This window comes from Macrobrachium nipponense, chromosome 42 (genome assembly GCF_015104395.2).
Source record: "Macrobrachium nipponense isolate FS-2020 chromosome 42, ASM1510439v2, whole genome shotgun sequence".
NCBI lineage: Eukaryota > Metazoa > Arthropoda > Malacostraca > Decapoda > Palaemonidae > Macrobrachium > Macrobrachium nipponense.
In genome coordinates, this window is record NC_061103.1 from 44798585 (window position 1) to 44816272 (window position 17688).

The 17688-nt window shown below is 33.3% G+C and overlaps 1 long non-coding RNA gene across 1 annotated transcript; it reads left to right on the forward strand.

The window, feature by feature from the left end:
- The first annotated feature begins 6702 nt into the window (after window positions 1–6702).
- On the forward strand, window positions 6703–16133 carry LOC135213445 (uncharacterized). The gene is made up of 3 exons (XR_010314126.1): window positions 6703–6815; window positions 12655–13345; window positions 15998–16133. It is a non-coding gene; the product is annotated as an uncharacterized LOC135213445 (long non-coding RNA).
- Window positions 16134–17688: the final 1555 nt, after the last annotated feature.

Genomic DNA, 17688 nt, shown 5'->3' on the forward strand with positions numbered 1-17688 from the left:
CTGGGGAGGATATGTTGTGATATATATATATAGATTATAATATATAATATAAGATATACATATATAGATATATATTATATATATAATAATTAGTATACATATATATATATACATATATATATATAATTATTATGTATATAACACATATTATAATATATAATATATATATGATAATATATATTATTATATCATATATATATTTATTGTATATATACCAATACATACCAGATGTATATATTTTTATATATATATAATATTATTATACTACTATATATATATATATTATTATATATGTAGATATATATATACTATCTAGATAATTTATATATATTAATATATTATATATATATATAGTATGTATACATACCTATTATTATATATTAATATCATATATATATATTTATATAGAATACATATATTATAATTTATATAACTTCAAATTACTATATATATATTAATATAATATTAATATATTATATAATATAATATATTATGATCTAGACATCAGAGGGAAAATAAAAAAGATTGAAATTCAAAGTTTCAGTTGACCCTGGCTTTTTTGACGCCAGGTTAACCTACCACATCTAATTAGCATAATAAAATATTATGAACAAAATGCAAGCAGTTTTATTTATCATCGAGCGAAAGGTAAATCAGAGGAAGACTACGAATGTAGGAATAGAATAAAAATAAAAGCAAGAAATGAACAACAGACCACAAAAACAGGAAGTAATAAAATAAGAAAATAAACAAAAACAAAAAAATACCACAAGGAAAAAAGGAAAATGGGAGGAGAAGAACATGAGGAAAAACAAATAAAAGAAGGACATGAAAACTAAAGACCACCACGAACGCAGGGAGAGAAATAAAAAGCAGAAAATAACAATAAAACAAAAACACCACAAACGGCAGCGGGAGGAAAGCCACCCATGATAATAAAAAAAGCAGGAGATTGAAAACCCTAGCATAGGCGAAAAAATAAAACGCGGAGGGCAAGAACGCGCCACTGCATAAAAGAATGAAGAAGAAAAAAAAACCGCTATGGTATTAAAGATGAGCAAAAAACAGAATAGGAAAAAGATAATGAAAGGGGGTCTGGAAAAATACTAAACTAGAGGGGTCATATATCACCAAAATCACCGTCTGACGAGTTCTTCTTGTGGACAAATTGAGGAAACCCAACCCAAGAAAAAAGTTTGTGGGTTCCTTTCTTGGGTATCATAAGAAAATTCAAAAGGAAATATATAATATAAAGGAAGGAGAGGAGAGAGGAGAGGGGGGGCGGGTGAGGGGGGGGGGGGGGTGGGGGGTGTTTTTTGGGGGGGAGAGAGGGAGAAACGATCCTTAATTGCAGGATCAGGAGGAAAGAAAGGAAATGGAATTAAATGGGGAAAAGGATAAAAGATGCAGATTGGAGAAGGAAGAAATGTTATACGAGTTAGATGTATGAGAGAGAGAGAGAGAGAGAGATCCGCAGAAGGGGAAATTAAAAATGCTGTAGAAGAGATATAATTAATTAATTTCGCGACAGAGAGAAGGAGAGAGGAGAGAGAGAGATTCATGTCTTCAAAATAAGAATACGGAAAATTCTGAGAGAGAGAGAAGAGATGCAAGGAGAGAGCGAGAGAGAGGAGGAGGAGGCTTCAATTCAAAAAATAAGATGTAAAACAAAAAAATTCTGAGAGAGAGAAGAAGAGAGAGAGAGTAGAGATCTTCAAAATTAAAAATAAGATACGAAAATTTGACAGAAGAGAGAGAGATGATGAGAGAGGAGACGAGAGAGGAAATGTCTTTTTCAGAAAATAAGATACGCAAAATTCTGAGAGATCTAGAAGGAGAGAGAGATTCAGAGAGAGAGAGAAGAGAGAGAAATGAAAATGAATGTCTGGTTGAGAAAATGTGTGTCTTCAAAATAAGATAACGAAAATTCGATATAGGGGAGAGGATGAGGAGAAGAGGAGAGAATAGAGAGGAGAAAAAAAAGAGGAGAGAGAGAGAGAGAGAGATGTCAGTTCCTGTACTTCAAGTCCTTTTTTCGACAAAAGGACCTTGTGTTGGTTCTGCAAATATGATCGTCCCCGTTCTTCCTGCAACCAGTTTTATTCCTGTGTTATTCTTATAAAGGTTGGCTCCAGGTAGTCAATAGAACAGGTTAATTGTCTGTTATTGTAAAGGAAGGGGTTAAATAAAAGAAGATACCTTTGTGTCTTTGAAGATTTTACTTTTTTTTATTTTCTTTTTGATTCAGAGTTTGTTATGGCTGGCTCTTCGTTTGTCGGTTCTGGCAACAGTGTTTTTCGTCTGAAGCTATTCTTCAACTTTTTTTTTGTATCCTTTGAATACGTTCATTCTCTCTCTCTCTCTCTCTCTCTCTCTCTCTCTCGTTCATATCAACTCTCTCTGCTCTCTCTCTCTCTCTCTCTCTCTCTCTCTATGAATATTTGTATCCCTTCCTCTTGTAATATTGTTTTCCTTCTGCAATCAACTCTCTCTCTCTCTCTCTCTCTCTCTCAGAACAACGAGAGGAGGTAGGGAGAAGGGGAGAGGGGAGGGGGACAAGAGTGACCTTAAGGCGAAGATAGAACAACCTTGAGCAGCGAGTAATAACGGGGAAGGGGGGGGAAAGGGGGGCGGGGGGAGAGGCCTTCAGATATTTTTCTTTCCAGGAACCGTGTGAGCAAATTCAGCGGATTTGCATCAGCGGTCATATCTCAAGACGAGAGCAGCTTTAAAAGAAAAAAGAAGTGGTTGACTCGTTGAATTAAAGTTCGCCTTATTTTGTTGCGGGTGATTTTTTGTTTTTTAGGCGTTTAATATTAACGCAGGTCTTTTATGATTATAGTAATGCGGAGAAGAAAACAAGAGTAATGCATTAAATATTGCCATTGTGGAGGTGCTGTATTAAGAAAAATATACATTTTGATTGTTGTAACTAGAGTAATACGTCAATTATGCTTTTACACTGCTCTTCGCCCCACAATGATGTTCGTCTATGACCTTGTAAAATATTATCTCCTCTTCTGAAAAAGTAATCATTTTATTTTTTTTATTTTTATTGCTTATTTATTTACGAGTATTTATTTATTTATTTATTGTTTTATTTACACTTTGAAAAGATCAAACATCTGCTCCGTCAAACTCAAAGAAAGGTCCTTCATCCAGATAACGATCTCGCCGAAATTGAATGATTTTCTGCCAGTCACCAACCGCAAACTCACCTATAGCTCCTTTTTAAAAAAGTCAGAGAACCCTTTCAGTTAATCTGCTAACAAACAGACACACAAACGCACAAGCAAAATACACTGACAATGCGACCGAAGCGCGAACAGTTTTCTTTGTCAAAAACAAACAAAGAGAGCTGGGAAAAAATCCCGAGGCCTAACCACGAATTATGCAACGGACGCTCCCCTTCCAAAGGCGGTGGATTACAGGTATTATGGACAAGGGGAGCAGTGGAGGAATTCTAAATCTTGACCGTAGATGGACCAGACCAGTCCTAGTGTAAAAGGTTATTGGAAGTCGTTTACCCTGGTGTTACAAAGTGCGCATGCCCAGTTTAGGTGCAAGAGGGGTGAAAGTAGATTTTGGTGAGATACGTGAAGACTTTACAGTTTGACACAATTCGAGAGTTTAAGGAAACGATAGTGAATGAAATCCTGAGATAAAAAAAATTCTACAATTTGATACAATTCGAGAGTTTAAGAAAACGATAGTAAATGAAAAAACCTGAAATAAAAGAAAACTCTACAGTTTGACACGATTCGAGAGTTTAAGAAAATGATAGTGAATGAAAACCAGAGATAAATAAAGACTCTACAATTTGACACAATTCGAGATTTTAAGAAAATGATAGAGGATGAAAACCATAGATAAATAAAGACTGCAAATTTTGACACAATTCGAGATTTTAAGAAAATGATAGTGAATGTAAACCTGGGATAAATAAAGACTGTACAATTTGACACAATTCGAGATTTTAAGAAAATGATAGTGAATGTAAACATGGGATAAATAAGGACTTTACATTTTCACATATTGGAGAATTTCAAAAAATGGTAGTGAATGAAAAACTGAGATAAATAAAGACTTTACATTTTGACACATTGGAGAATTTCAGAAAATGATAGTGAATGAAAACCTGAGATGCGTATGGACTTTACAATATGATATAATTCGAAATTTATAGAAAATGAGAGTATATGAAAGCCAGAGATAGATAAAGACTTTACAATTTGAAATTATTAGAGAATTTGACAAAATGAGAGTGAATGAAAGCCACAGATAAATAAAGACTTTACAATCTGATATAATTCGAGAACGCAAGAAAAGGATAGTTAATGAAGACCTGGGATAAAAAGACTTTTACAATTTCAAATTATTAGAGGATTTAAGAAAATGATAGTGAATGAAAACCAGAGATAAGTGAAGACTTTACAATCTGACATAATTCGAGAATTTAAGAACCTGACGGTAAATAAAAACCTAATCTATTTAGACTTTACAATTTGAAATTTGATATTCTGAGAAAAGACCACAGCAAGAGCTTGTTTCACAGAGCGTGAAAAAGGACTTAAAATGATAATAAAAAGACACATAAATAAATGAAAAACTATCTTTTAAACATGAAGACAGAGGCGAAAGGTAAGAGATGAAAGGCACTTTTGTTTATCTAGATGTCTCCAGTAGCTTTTCTTTTCATGTGTCACAGATGTTTTCTATTTATAAACTTAATCTTTTTTTCATCAATCAGAATCTAAAACGGTAAGGTTTACGAGATATAAATATATATAATATATATATATATTATATATAGATATATATATAATTATATATATATATATAAGATATATATATATATATATATATAATATATATATATATATATAGATATATATATAAATATATATATGCATGTATCACACACAACAACACACACAACACACACACACACACACACATATATATAATATATATATATATTATATATATATATATATATAATATATATATGTATATATACACACACTTCAGAATTTCCTGTATCACTGTATCCTGTTTTTTGTTTTTGTTTTAGTTTGAAGTATAGAAGAAAAAAGATTAAAAATTAGCTTTATATCGTTTTTCTTTTATTTTTACTTGAATGATTATCTTACTGCCTGCTTGTCTGTCAGTCTGTCTGCCTGTTTCTTTGTGATTATAGTCATATTGAAAAGAGTATCAATTATATTCAACCAGTATTTGAATACATTTTTGAAGAGATTTTTTATTACCACAGAATTATATATTTATTCTTTATCTTTGCAAGATGTTGTCTTCCTAATGGCAATCATTTCAGTTAGTAATTTTTTTTGTCGAGAATTCTGTACGTTGATGCCATCTTTTGAACAAGCCAGATTTGTATCAATATTGCATTCAGATGGACATTTATAAGTATAGTTCTCTCATTTGCCTACGTTCTAAGCATCATGCGCGACTAACTGTGTCACTTACAAGATACTTACATAATGTTTAAACCTTTGGATAAAAGATGTTTACGGCCACAATTGGAGTTAAAATTCACCGTGCGATGGAAATTCTCCCCGGAAAGCACCTTTGAAGAAGTCTTCTCTCCCTCGTAATCTCAGCCCTTTGGAACTGACGTGAAGTCACCAGCCTTTGATAAGTAAATGCCATGTGCCACGGGCGTCTATTGGAAAAGGATTCGTCGCCACACTTCGCCAGATTCGCGCCAATAAACTTAATTTTTTAAATCGGCAAATCCCGAGAATTATTCACTCGTATCTACCAATTGTACGCAGGTGTTTTGACAGTGCCATGCGCAGGTCTTGATGTACGAGCAGTTATATTTGGTTTCCTCTCTTTGAATTTGAATGCCAATGGACGTTTTATGGTTCACCGGAGGCAGATAATTTGCTAGTGGTCGTAATTTGTTTCCGCTATCAAAAGCCCTGAGCTGAATTAGTTCTTAATAACTTTAATTTCTCGGGAAGAAGCGGGACAAGGCTGCATAATTAGTTGATTCAACGGGACCATTATTGTCACTGGCGTAATACTGAGCACCATTTCGCCTTCTCTGATATATATATATATATATATATGATATATATATATATATATATATATATATATATATATGTATATATAGTATATATATATATATATATATATATATATATATATGTATATATATATATATATATATATATATATATATATATATATATATATATATATATATATATATATATATATATATATATATATATATATATGATCAACGGGCTGGTAGAAACATGTCGACAGAAAAGTACCAAAGATACCAGAAATATAAACATAAAAAGATATACGACCGAAAAAATTTAATCATCCTCACGGTAAAGCTCTATGGATTTACAACACCAGGTTTCAGTAACGTACTGTAACAAAAGAATAAAGAATGTCTGGTGTAAGAAAGACGCTGTTTATAACCACCGAAATATAAACATTGGGAATTTGTTGACCAATATTGAGTTACAAGAATAATTGAGACAACTCTGTATAAAATCAATTCGCACATCGCCGCCAGCCATCCTTTTGAACGAGGTATTACTACTACTACTCTACTATACTATACTACTTACTACCACTCCTATATTATTATTATTATTATTATTATTATTATTATTATATTATTATTATCCCTCTAATTGGTTTTTCTAATGATTCTCTTTCAGATGGACACGACCTGTCGAATATTCGTCTTGTATTCGATGTTATAATTCCCATGCTTCTTTGCTGGCAAAATTACAAGGATAGTAGCACACACAGAATTACAGGTAAGCGCTTCGCCATTTTAACAAATAATCATAATTGCTATTATTATTTTGCACCCATCAATGTACGTTTTTCGAAAGTCAAATATGGTGTTAGATTAGCGGGGTAGGTGCTTATTATTAGTTAATACTTCGCCTCGAGTGTAAGTTATTTTAGTTGCAGAGTATATATATTATATATAGATATATATATATATATATATATATACATATATATATAGATATATATATATATATATATATATATATATATATCTATATATATAGATATATATATATATATATATATATATATAATATCTATATATATATATATATATATATATATATATATATATATATATAGATATATATATAGTATATATATATATATATATATATATATATATATATATATATATAGATATATCAGATATATATATATATATATATATATATATATTATATATATATATATATATATATACATGCATACATACATGCTTATTGTTCGAAGTTCTTTTTGATTATTTCCTTTTTAGTTATAGGTATGGTAATGTATTTATAGAATATTATTCATTCCATTTTTTGGATATTAAATCTAGGTATTGTATGGATATTAAATCTGTAATATCTCGTCAACATTCTATTTGAATAGGACCTCTATTACCGTAGAGATAAGTAACATCATCTTATTTTATAAAATAATATACTCGCGCCAAAGCTTACATAAAGAGACCCAAATCATTTGTTGTAAACTCATGGCGTCGATGAGTTAAAAGGCGAGATGGCGGGTGATCTAAATATTCTAAATGATGCTTTTATGGAAGAAACATTGTAAGATATTTAAGCATTCAAATGGTCCCTTCTGCAAGATAAACTGTTTTATAAGCTATGAAAAAGTGCCTGGCTTTCTTCTGGGAAAATACACTCTATTTTTTACAGGGAAGGCCACTGCTTGACATCACTCAGATGTTATCCTGAGGATAAATAAAAAGATCCCAGGTTTAAACAAATGTCTCCCGCTTGGACCAGGAGACGAGTAAATATTAAAAAAATGCAGCCACGTGATCAACCAGCTTTCGAAAGATGATTTCGTTTCGTACCTTCCAACGAAAAATTAACGTTTTAAGAGGATAAGGCAGAGAGAGAGAGAGAGAGAGAGAGAGAGAGAAGAGAGAGAGAGAGATAGAGAGAGAGAGAGAGAGAGAGAGAGAGAGAGGAATATAGACAACCTCCGTTACATACTAGTGGATGAAGATGTAGTGTCGTCGAAGTTTCTCAGAGGAAAAAATCGCGAGGAAGAAGAAGCGCACTAGACGGCATCTAAATAGCGAGAATTTCAGGGCCTCTAGTTTTCCGAAACCATAAAAAATAAAAAATCTTGTAAAAGAAGTTTGCTCTACGTCACGCAGCCGTTAGTCTACTTTTGGGTATGTAGACTGAATGCATTACCCTTATTTCGGTCATATAACCTTAGATATAAATATACTTTTTATCCTTCATGGTATGTGGGATCATACCATCTCAAGAAAAATGATCGCAATACCAATTCGTCTGTCACTATATAGAAACTGTTTACCTTTATATGTCGTTGGGTTTTTGCAATAATGCAACTGCACGTGGTTACAAGAAGGCTTACTGCAGCGCTATAACCTTCAGGTTATGGCAACAAGTGGACAGAAATGAAACTGCAAATGCAATAGGAGAATAATTAACGTTGCAATGATGTTAGGTCGTATTGGTATGAAAACGTAAAAGTGGCCTTGTAAACGAAATTAATAATATTCATTAAACTGTCACCGAGGAGAGAATACTTACGCCCAAGAAAAGACCACAGCATTTCACGTAGGTTTTGGGTTGAAAGCAAACATTTCTGGTAAAACGATAACATTATTTAGCAGACGACGAAAGGGAGATATTCTTGTAAACCTAGACAAGTTCCCTGACTGTGTGAAACGACCAGTCACGCTACCAGAGTCGCTGTGACGATAATTATAAAGGCATACTTGGACAGGAAAAAGGGTTAGCTGTACAGAAATTACAGAGAAGCTTCACACCTCGCACACGCCAACGACAGAGATATGCAAAGTTAGTTGGTAAATTGGGGACAGTAATGATTTATGTGGACGAGTGTACAGATTTTCTTGTTCTAAATATCAAGCACAGAGAATGTTCATATATCAGTTCAGTATTTCATGAAGAATATGAAACGTCAATAGATAAATTGAAAATTATAATATTGATTACATATGTATGAATTTTGAAAAAAAGTAATTCCAAATGTCAGTTCAGTATTTCATGAAGAATATGGAATGTCAATAAGTAAATTAAGAATTGTAATATTGATTACTTAGACTAGTGTGCAGATATTTGTATGAATATTGAAAATAAAGAGTAATGCCATATATCAGTTCAGTATTTCATGAAGAATATGGAATATCAGTAGGTAAATTGAAAATTGTGATATTGATTACATAGACCAGTGTGTAGAGATTTGTATTAATATTAAAAAAAAAAAAAAAAAAAAAAAAAGTAATTTCATATATCTGTTCAATATTCAAAGAAGCATTTGGAACGTCTAAAATGAAGGATATTAAATGACATATGTCAGAGTTCATAAAAAAAATCGTTGTTTCTAGCAAATAAAAGAAATAAGTTTTGTAAAATTTCAAGCTGAAAAAATAGGTTATAATGATCAGAAAAAAGTTGTAAAGAAAAAAAAAGAAAAAAGGCAGACGCAGACTTTTACTTTTATTTATTTCCACATGACCGGTTTTACTCAATATCAAAAAGGCTTTGGCGGTTTTTTATTGTCCTAAGAAAAATCATTTATTTTTAAGCAGAAGCAGTGCGAAATATGATTATTCTCTTGCATTAATTGATATTAAATGCATATCTTTATATGTATTTCCTGAAGAGGCTGCATAATCTTTCATTTGTTCGTTGTCTTGAGATTATTTGAGTTGGTATTTCGTTGGAATAGCACTACTAATTGCGACCTGAGCCAGTATGTCCATTAACAGACCTCTCTCTCTCTCTCTCTCTCTCTCTCTCTCTCTCTCTCTCTCTCTCTCTCTCTCTCTCTATGTATATATACATATATATGAATGTCTTTCACTGTAATACAACAGTATAATATGAAGATAACGTTAAGATAGTGTTTTATGGGCCTTTTATCTATATATATATATATATATATATATATATATATATATATATATATATATATATATATATATATATATATAATGTGTGGTGCGCGCGCGTGTGTGTGATTTATGTGTGGTTCATTTCCACGAAAATGCCAAGTCGCTGTAAACTGTGTTATTATAAAAATTACCGTTCACATTTCATCCCTAGCCATAATGGGTTTTAATAGCCTCTTCTCCCCTGATCCTCCTTCCATAAACCTTAAAATAAAATCCAAGCAAAAAAAAAAAAAAAAAAAAAAAAAAAAAAAAAAAAAATCCTGGCCGCCAAAGTTTTAATAGTCTAAATCGTCGGATATAACAATACCACGGGGAGAAAAATTCCCACGCGAAAAGAACGCCCCCGAGAGAGAGATATATATATAAGGTTTCAGAAAACGGACCCTCGCTGATGCCATTCCTCAGATCAGGCGCTTCGTCGTCTCTCTGGAAATTCTGATATAATACACCAGAAGGGGACTGCTGCTGCTTCCTCTTCTTCTTCTTCCTCTTCTTCTTCCTCTTTTTCTTCTTCTTCTTCTCTTTCTTTTCCTTCTTCTTCTTCTCATGGAGAAATGTCAAGGAAAACCAGAAGTAACAGCCTTTTCTTTGCTTGTGGAATGACCCTCGCTGGCTGGCGTGTGATTTCGTAGGGTTTCAACATTTACTCTTTGGAAAAGTGCGGTGCTTTCAACCAGCTTGGAAAAATTCAGCGGCCACTAGCCACAGATAGACGTGTGGGCTACGTGGTGTGATCTGGCGTTTATTTTATGCTTGGAAATGCATTTTTTGAAAACGATTCTTTATCTCGAATTCGGTAAATGAAGACGAGGAGAGTCAAGGGGAAACTTCTCACTCCTTTTCCTAAAAGCATTTGGAAACATTGCTATACCACTAACGCATTGACAGAAGAATTGGGTAGTGTGATTTGATTTAGGGCTTCATTTTATGCTTCGAAAAGCCATTCTTATCAATGTTCTTCGTTTCGAATTTGGGAAAGGAAGACGAAAGAGATTCGTCGAGAAAGTGCTCGTCCCATTTTTCTAAAAGAACTCGGAAGCATTATTTTTTCTCCCAGAAGATACATCTGACTCGAAATGATTCCAAGTTCCCCAGAAAATACCTGTAACTCGAAATTATTCTTAAGTTCCACAGAAGATACATTTTATTTGAAATTATTCTAAATTTCCCAGAAGAAACCAGTAACTCGGAAAGATTTTGTTTGTTTGTTCCTCAAAAGATACATTTAATTTCGAAATTATTCTAGTTTCCCAGAAGATACCTGTAACTCGGAAAAATTGTTAAGTTCCCCAGTAGATACAGTTAATTCGAAATGATTCTAAGTTCCCAAGAAGATACTTACAAATCTGAGTGGACGAGAAAAACACGATTAAAAAAATATATTTTATTAACCTTTTATCTTTCCTGCCTGTAAATGCTTTCACAGAAACGTTTTTTGTTTTGGGGAAAATTGCCAATGTAACACAATTTACACACACTGTAATTTATTTTTCTAAGTCCATAAAAGAAGTGAAGATATATTGAACGTCATGAAATTTCAGTGTAAATTTTGTAATGATAGTATAAATCTATCATCAATTTGAGAACTGTGCGTTTTCAAAGGTCGAATCCTTTCAGCCAGGGTGATCCTTGAGGACAACTTAGGAATTTATGCCATGAAATTTCGGTGTAAATTTTGTAATGATAGTATAAATCTATCATCAATTTGAGACTCTGCGTTTTCAAAGGTCGAATCCTTTCAGCCAGGGTGATCCTTGAGGACAACTTAGGAATTTATGCCCTGAAATTTCGGCGTAAATTTTGTAATGTTAGTATAAATCTATCATCAGTTTGAGAACTCTTTGTTTTCAAAGGTCGAATCCTTTTAACCAAGGTGATCGTTGAGGACAACTTAGGAATTTATGCCCTGTAATTTGGCTCCTATTCCGGAACATTCTCTTTTGGCAATAGGAAAGAGTAGTAACACAACCGCGGACGACGCTCAAATCATCATAAAATAAGTTGAGTTGAATTATCACCGCCGGAATGGTATCGGATTTCGATACTGTATTTTAGTTCAGCGCCTTATTTTAAACTTGCCCGATTCCAGAGTGGCTTAGGAAGCGGACTTAGACGCCCTTTTTTCATCAATTATAATGCTCTTACGTTTTTTTTATGATTTGCAATTTTCTTGCTTTGTATTTTAATCACACTTTTACAAGCAGCCTCTTCTCCATTTGACTTCTCTTTTTTTAGCAATCATAATCGTCTATGTTTTTTAATAATTTGCAATTTTCTTGCTGTGTATTTTAATCACACATTTACAAGCAGTATCGTCTCCACCTGCCTCCTCTTGTTTAGCAATTATAATCGTCTATGTTTTTTTAATAATTTGCAATTTTCTTGTTATGTATTCTAATCACACTTTTGGAAGCATTCTCATCTCCATTTGCCTTCTTAGTATCAACATTCTAACCTTATTTGGCTTTTACAAATTGAAATATTTCTGTTAAGATTTATAATTTCCTTGTTATGTATTTTAATCACACTATTACAAGCAGTAGCTTCTCCATTTGCCTTCTCTTATTATAAGCATTCTAACCTTATTTTGGCTTTTATTAACTGAAATACATCTGTCAAGGATCTAATATATTTGAATTTTATTTTTACAGATGTCTGGATGTGGAATTCTGATTCGATGTACTCGGTGGCAGGACCTTTCGAAGGATCGCTGTCCTATATTCACCTGGAAGGAGTAGTCTGCTGTCTCTACTGTCTGTCTGTCTGTGTCTCTATCTATCCCGCTGTCTGTCCGATTGTATGTCTGTTTGTCTGTCTGTCTGTCACATCAAGCAAGATAAAACCCAGCAGCCCAAAAAGTATCTCGCAGCTATTTATATCTCTCGTTTCCTTTCTCGTTCTTCCCTTCTCTCGCACCTCTCGTATATATCTCCATTAACCCTTTCCTTCCTCTCGTAGTTGCATTCTTCTCTCTCTCTCTCTCTCTCTCTCTCTCTCTCTCTCTCTCTCTCGCCGGAGTGATATATAGCGTTCCAAGCTTCCTCCGACTACAGATATTTGTATGCTCTAAGTCTGGCTCCTTTCGGGGAATTCCACACCCCTACCCCAACCCCGCCCCCTTACCCCATCCCAGCTTCAAAGATCTACTTAAGGTAAAGATAAAGGGAAGCAAGAAGAAGAAGATGAAGAAGAAGGAGAAGAAGAAGAAGAGGAGGAGGAAGAAGAAAGAAGAATAAGGAGTTTGGATTTCTTATCTGGAGATTCGAGAAGTGTTCGTTGGCTCTTCTGTATCCTAAGTGTTTGTTTCCTTTCGCAAAGGAAGTGGCATTTGTTTTTTTGTGTGTGAGTGTTTTTTTTCCTTTGTTTTCTGCCGAAAGGCAGTTGATGGCCTTGTTTAAACGCCGAAAGTGTGTTTTTTTTTTTTTTTTTGCATCCTTTAAGAAAACAATCCTCGCTTTTGTAGATTTCAGAAGGTATATACGTTTAGGAAATTCACCTTCAGACAAAAAAAATCAATACAAAATCAAGTAAACTCTATGAGATAAAGTAATAAAGTTGAGTGAATATTTGCAAGATTAGGTTGTAGATTTATTAATAGGATTATGTGTAGAATTTTAAAAATTAATGAAAAAAATCAATACAAATTCAAGTAAACTCTATAAGATAATGTAATAAAGTTGAGTAATTATTTGCAGGATTTGGTTGTATATTTATTAGTAGGATTATGTGTAGAAATTTTAGAATTAATTGAATGACAATCTACGTGTTAGTTGATCACTTTACTTACAAGGGACCACTGAAAAAAAGTTAATCTAAGGTGTGGGGCTCAATCAGGTTATCCCACTTGATCAAAGTAATAAATACGATGTTCAAAGTTCCATAGCTTGGCAATAATAATTGATTTCTAAGAAAAATCACTGCTATGCATTCCATAGGACAGATTGAAGTTGCAGTGTATTGTTAGCTTTGTGAGATCATAAGTGGTGTACATGCAGTACAGGTGTCAGGACGAACCTGAATTTTTGACTCTCTTGAATAATTATTTGGCAAAATAAAACACAGACAGACGTACACATTCCCACACGAACACACATACATATATGCTTGTATGTATGTATGCATGTATGGATGTATATTTACACTAAGAATAGAAATACACAAAAAGGGAACATCTATCGAAGCAGAAGAATGTTGCTGACAAAGCTACGTATTCAGAGAGCGCCCTTGGCGTTTGGGTAGTCCACAGAATTTCGAATGGAATGTCCATCAGCACTAAAAGATAAAAAAAAGAGCAAGATACCTGTCAAAGGGAAAAGAAGATGAAGAAGAAGTAGAAGAAAGACATCAGTAAGCGGAATAGTTTTGTGAGATCGCGCAAAAGAGATATTAGGGGATGTTTCTGAAGAGGACCTGAATGCAGTAATGTATAAGATCTCGGCTTTTGAAGTTGATTCGATATGATTTTATGAAGTTCATGCTCTCACGACAAGCAGTGGGATGGGGGCACTTGGTACAGTGAATAGTGGGAGGTGGAGTGGTTGGCCAGCAATGTAAAGATTTCAAGAAAACGAAGATGAAGCACAAGGATCTAAATATGAAACGGACGGCAAATCCCTCAGTTGCACCTTCAAGTATTGGTCAGGCAGTTTGGAAACCCGAATGAAGAATAGAATCATGAATGGAAGTAAAGTAAAAGGCTAAAATGTGCGTGCAGTTACGTGCCCAAGAGACACTACAATCACCCTTTAGTAATGCCTGCAATTCACCACGTGAGGTGGTCTGACGGTCTTTTGCAGCAGACTCAGTAGTAAGAACACTTACAGGGGAAAAAAGCAGCAATTACGGCTGTTATTTTAGATAAAATTAAAAAAGGCCACCAAAAAGCAACAGAGCTTAACCAAGCATCGAAAGAGCAAGGCTTTTGGGCGAGGAACAACTCCAACTTATGGTTTCCTAAAGCGGGAAATATCTGTCCTCTCATTGGCTGTCACTGTCCAGCTCTGATTGGTCCTCCCTGTTGACGTCACATGATTACTGCTTTTGCCAGCACTGCTGCTTACGTGACATGCTGTCACCTAGTTGTATATATTATCTATTATTTCTATCATACTGACTTCTTTTGGTCAAATTCGTTATGTGTATGATTTAAGTATTTTGTAAATGATGTATGAAATATAATGTTGTTATTCCTAAACAGAACATTCCTGCTTTTTAAATTTGTAGGATTAGGATACAAAACGAGACAACTATTTGACTATTTGATGACGTCAGAGTTCAGAGAGTAAATACGAACAATAACCAATCACAACTGAGGATGAGACAGCCAATAGGAAGACAGATATTTCCCGCCATATGGAGTGCTATTTGAAAAACCAGCTCGAATGCCTTTCAGGGGGCGATTTTTAAGAAAAATCAACCTTTTTTGTACAGAAATGGAGGTTTTCAAAGGAATTAAATTGGTGAGGCTCGTTTAAAACTACCACAGGTATTAATTTTGTCAATTTTTTCACGTGGAATGAAATTAATTAAGTTTAAATGCAAAATGGAGTAGGATGAATTGACGGCGTCATTAGGATTCATCCTACACGTAGCGGAGTGCCTCTGGGTTTGCTTAGACTTCAAACTATCTCATACAGACACACAGACATACGTACATACATACATCCATACATACATATGTATGTATATATATGCATGTATATAATATATATGATATATATATATATAGCATATATATATATATATATATATATATATATATATATAATATATATATATATATATATATATAGATATATATATATATATATATATATATATATATATATATATATATATATATATATATATATATGTATATACACTATATATATACATAAAGTATTTTCTATGGTAAACTATTAATTAAATATATCTAATCCTCTAAGATATGAAGTTGGCTAGGCCACCGCAACTTTTATTTATTAAATATCTAATATTCTTATGTTCCTGCAGGTTGGTGAGAGTGCAGAGGACAACAGCAGTCATCTTCCTCCCTGCCCTACGTAACCACAGTCCCTGTATACCTTTGATCATGACCTTTGCTGGCACGAGGTCAACTTTAATCTTAGAAAATAAACTCTTGTTATCCTTAACCTGTTTTATTTACTTCAAGGCGTTTTATTAAAATAATAAATGCAGGGACTGAATGTTGCAGAAATAAATTGATAAACAACAACATTAACTGGAAGCACAGCAACTCATATAAATATGATAATGATATATATAATATAAATATGATAATGATAACAATCAAATGATTCTGTAATAAATTAGGATTTATTAAAGAAAAAGCGTAATAAATATGAAATAGCAAAAAACAAAGGAAGCTGAAAATATCGAGAAACAGAGCCGTCGAAAGCTAGAACGTCTGAAACCACCAAATCTCTCAAAACTCTAGAAAAGCTCGATTAGCTAGAGTGTTTGAAACGCCCAAATTCGCATTTTCAACAATTCCCAAACAGCAACGCATATGGGAGCGGAACACCCTCGTCTTATGGCTTTCCTAAGGCGGGAGAATATCTGTCCTCTGATTGGTTGGTATCTGTGACGTCATACATCATACGACTTTGCTTCATGACGAGGGGCTCAAGTAATAAACAGTCGCTTGGTAGTGGAAATGCACCAACGATCGACCAATCAGGGTCGAGAATGATTCAGCCAATGAGAGGCCGAGGATTTCGCGCCATGAGGGTGTTCCTATGACTTATGGGCTGCTGTTGAGAAACGTCGCTCGAATTTCGCCAACAGGCCTTCCAAACGCTCTAAACTCGTCATATTAATGAGATATATTTTTTGAATGAGTTTACTTGAAAGTAATATAGAGATTCTTCATCGATTTCTAGTTTAAATAATCAAGTTGAATATTGATTCAATAATAAATAAGGTTTTATATACATTTGTAGGATGAATATTTGATAGCAACTACCTTTCAACCTGTATGTCAATCTATCTTTCTCTTATTCTATATATATATATGTATATATAATATATAGATATAATATATTTATATATATATATATATATATATATATATATATATATTAGTCTTTCTCCCTATCTATCTGTCTATTTAGCTATCTACTTATCTATCCAAAATCGCTAGTTTTGTCCTTTCAAACTCTCCAGCTAAGGAGTCTCCAAGCTTACTTTTTTCTTGTTCGAATATTTTTGGATTTTCCCAGGAAGGAAGTGAATAAAACGCCTATTATGATTTAAAAATGTATTTATTTAATAAATAAAAACGTGAGGTGATAGGCAAGATTAAATGAACAACAACAAATTGGAAAAAAAGAAAATATTCGAAGAAAATGGTTCTTGGCTAGAGCGTTTGGAACTACAAAATTGTGGAAAATCTTCGAACAGCAACGCATAAGACGAGGAACTATTGGTTGGTTCCCATGGTGACGTCATAGTCCCGTCACCTGGGGCTGGTTACGTCAAAAGAGAGTTGCCACAGGACACCATTAGACAAATCTTTTAATATTTTATATTAATATGACTTCTTACATGATCTGTGTTTGTTAATAGAGTAATCTGTGACATATTCCCAAGACTTTAGGATGAAAATAGAATAATGAAATACGTTTAATCAGCTGTAAAAACAAAATTCTTTTAACTGAGAAGTTGCCAATTTTTTATTTTGT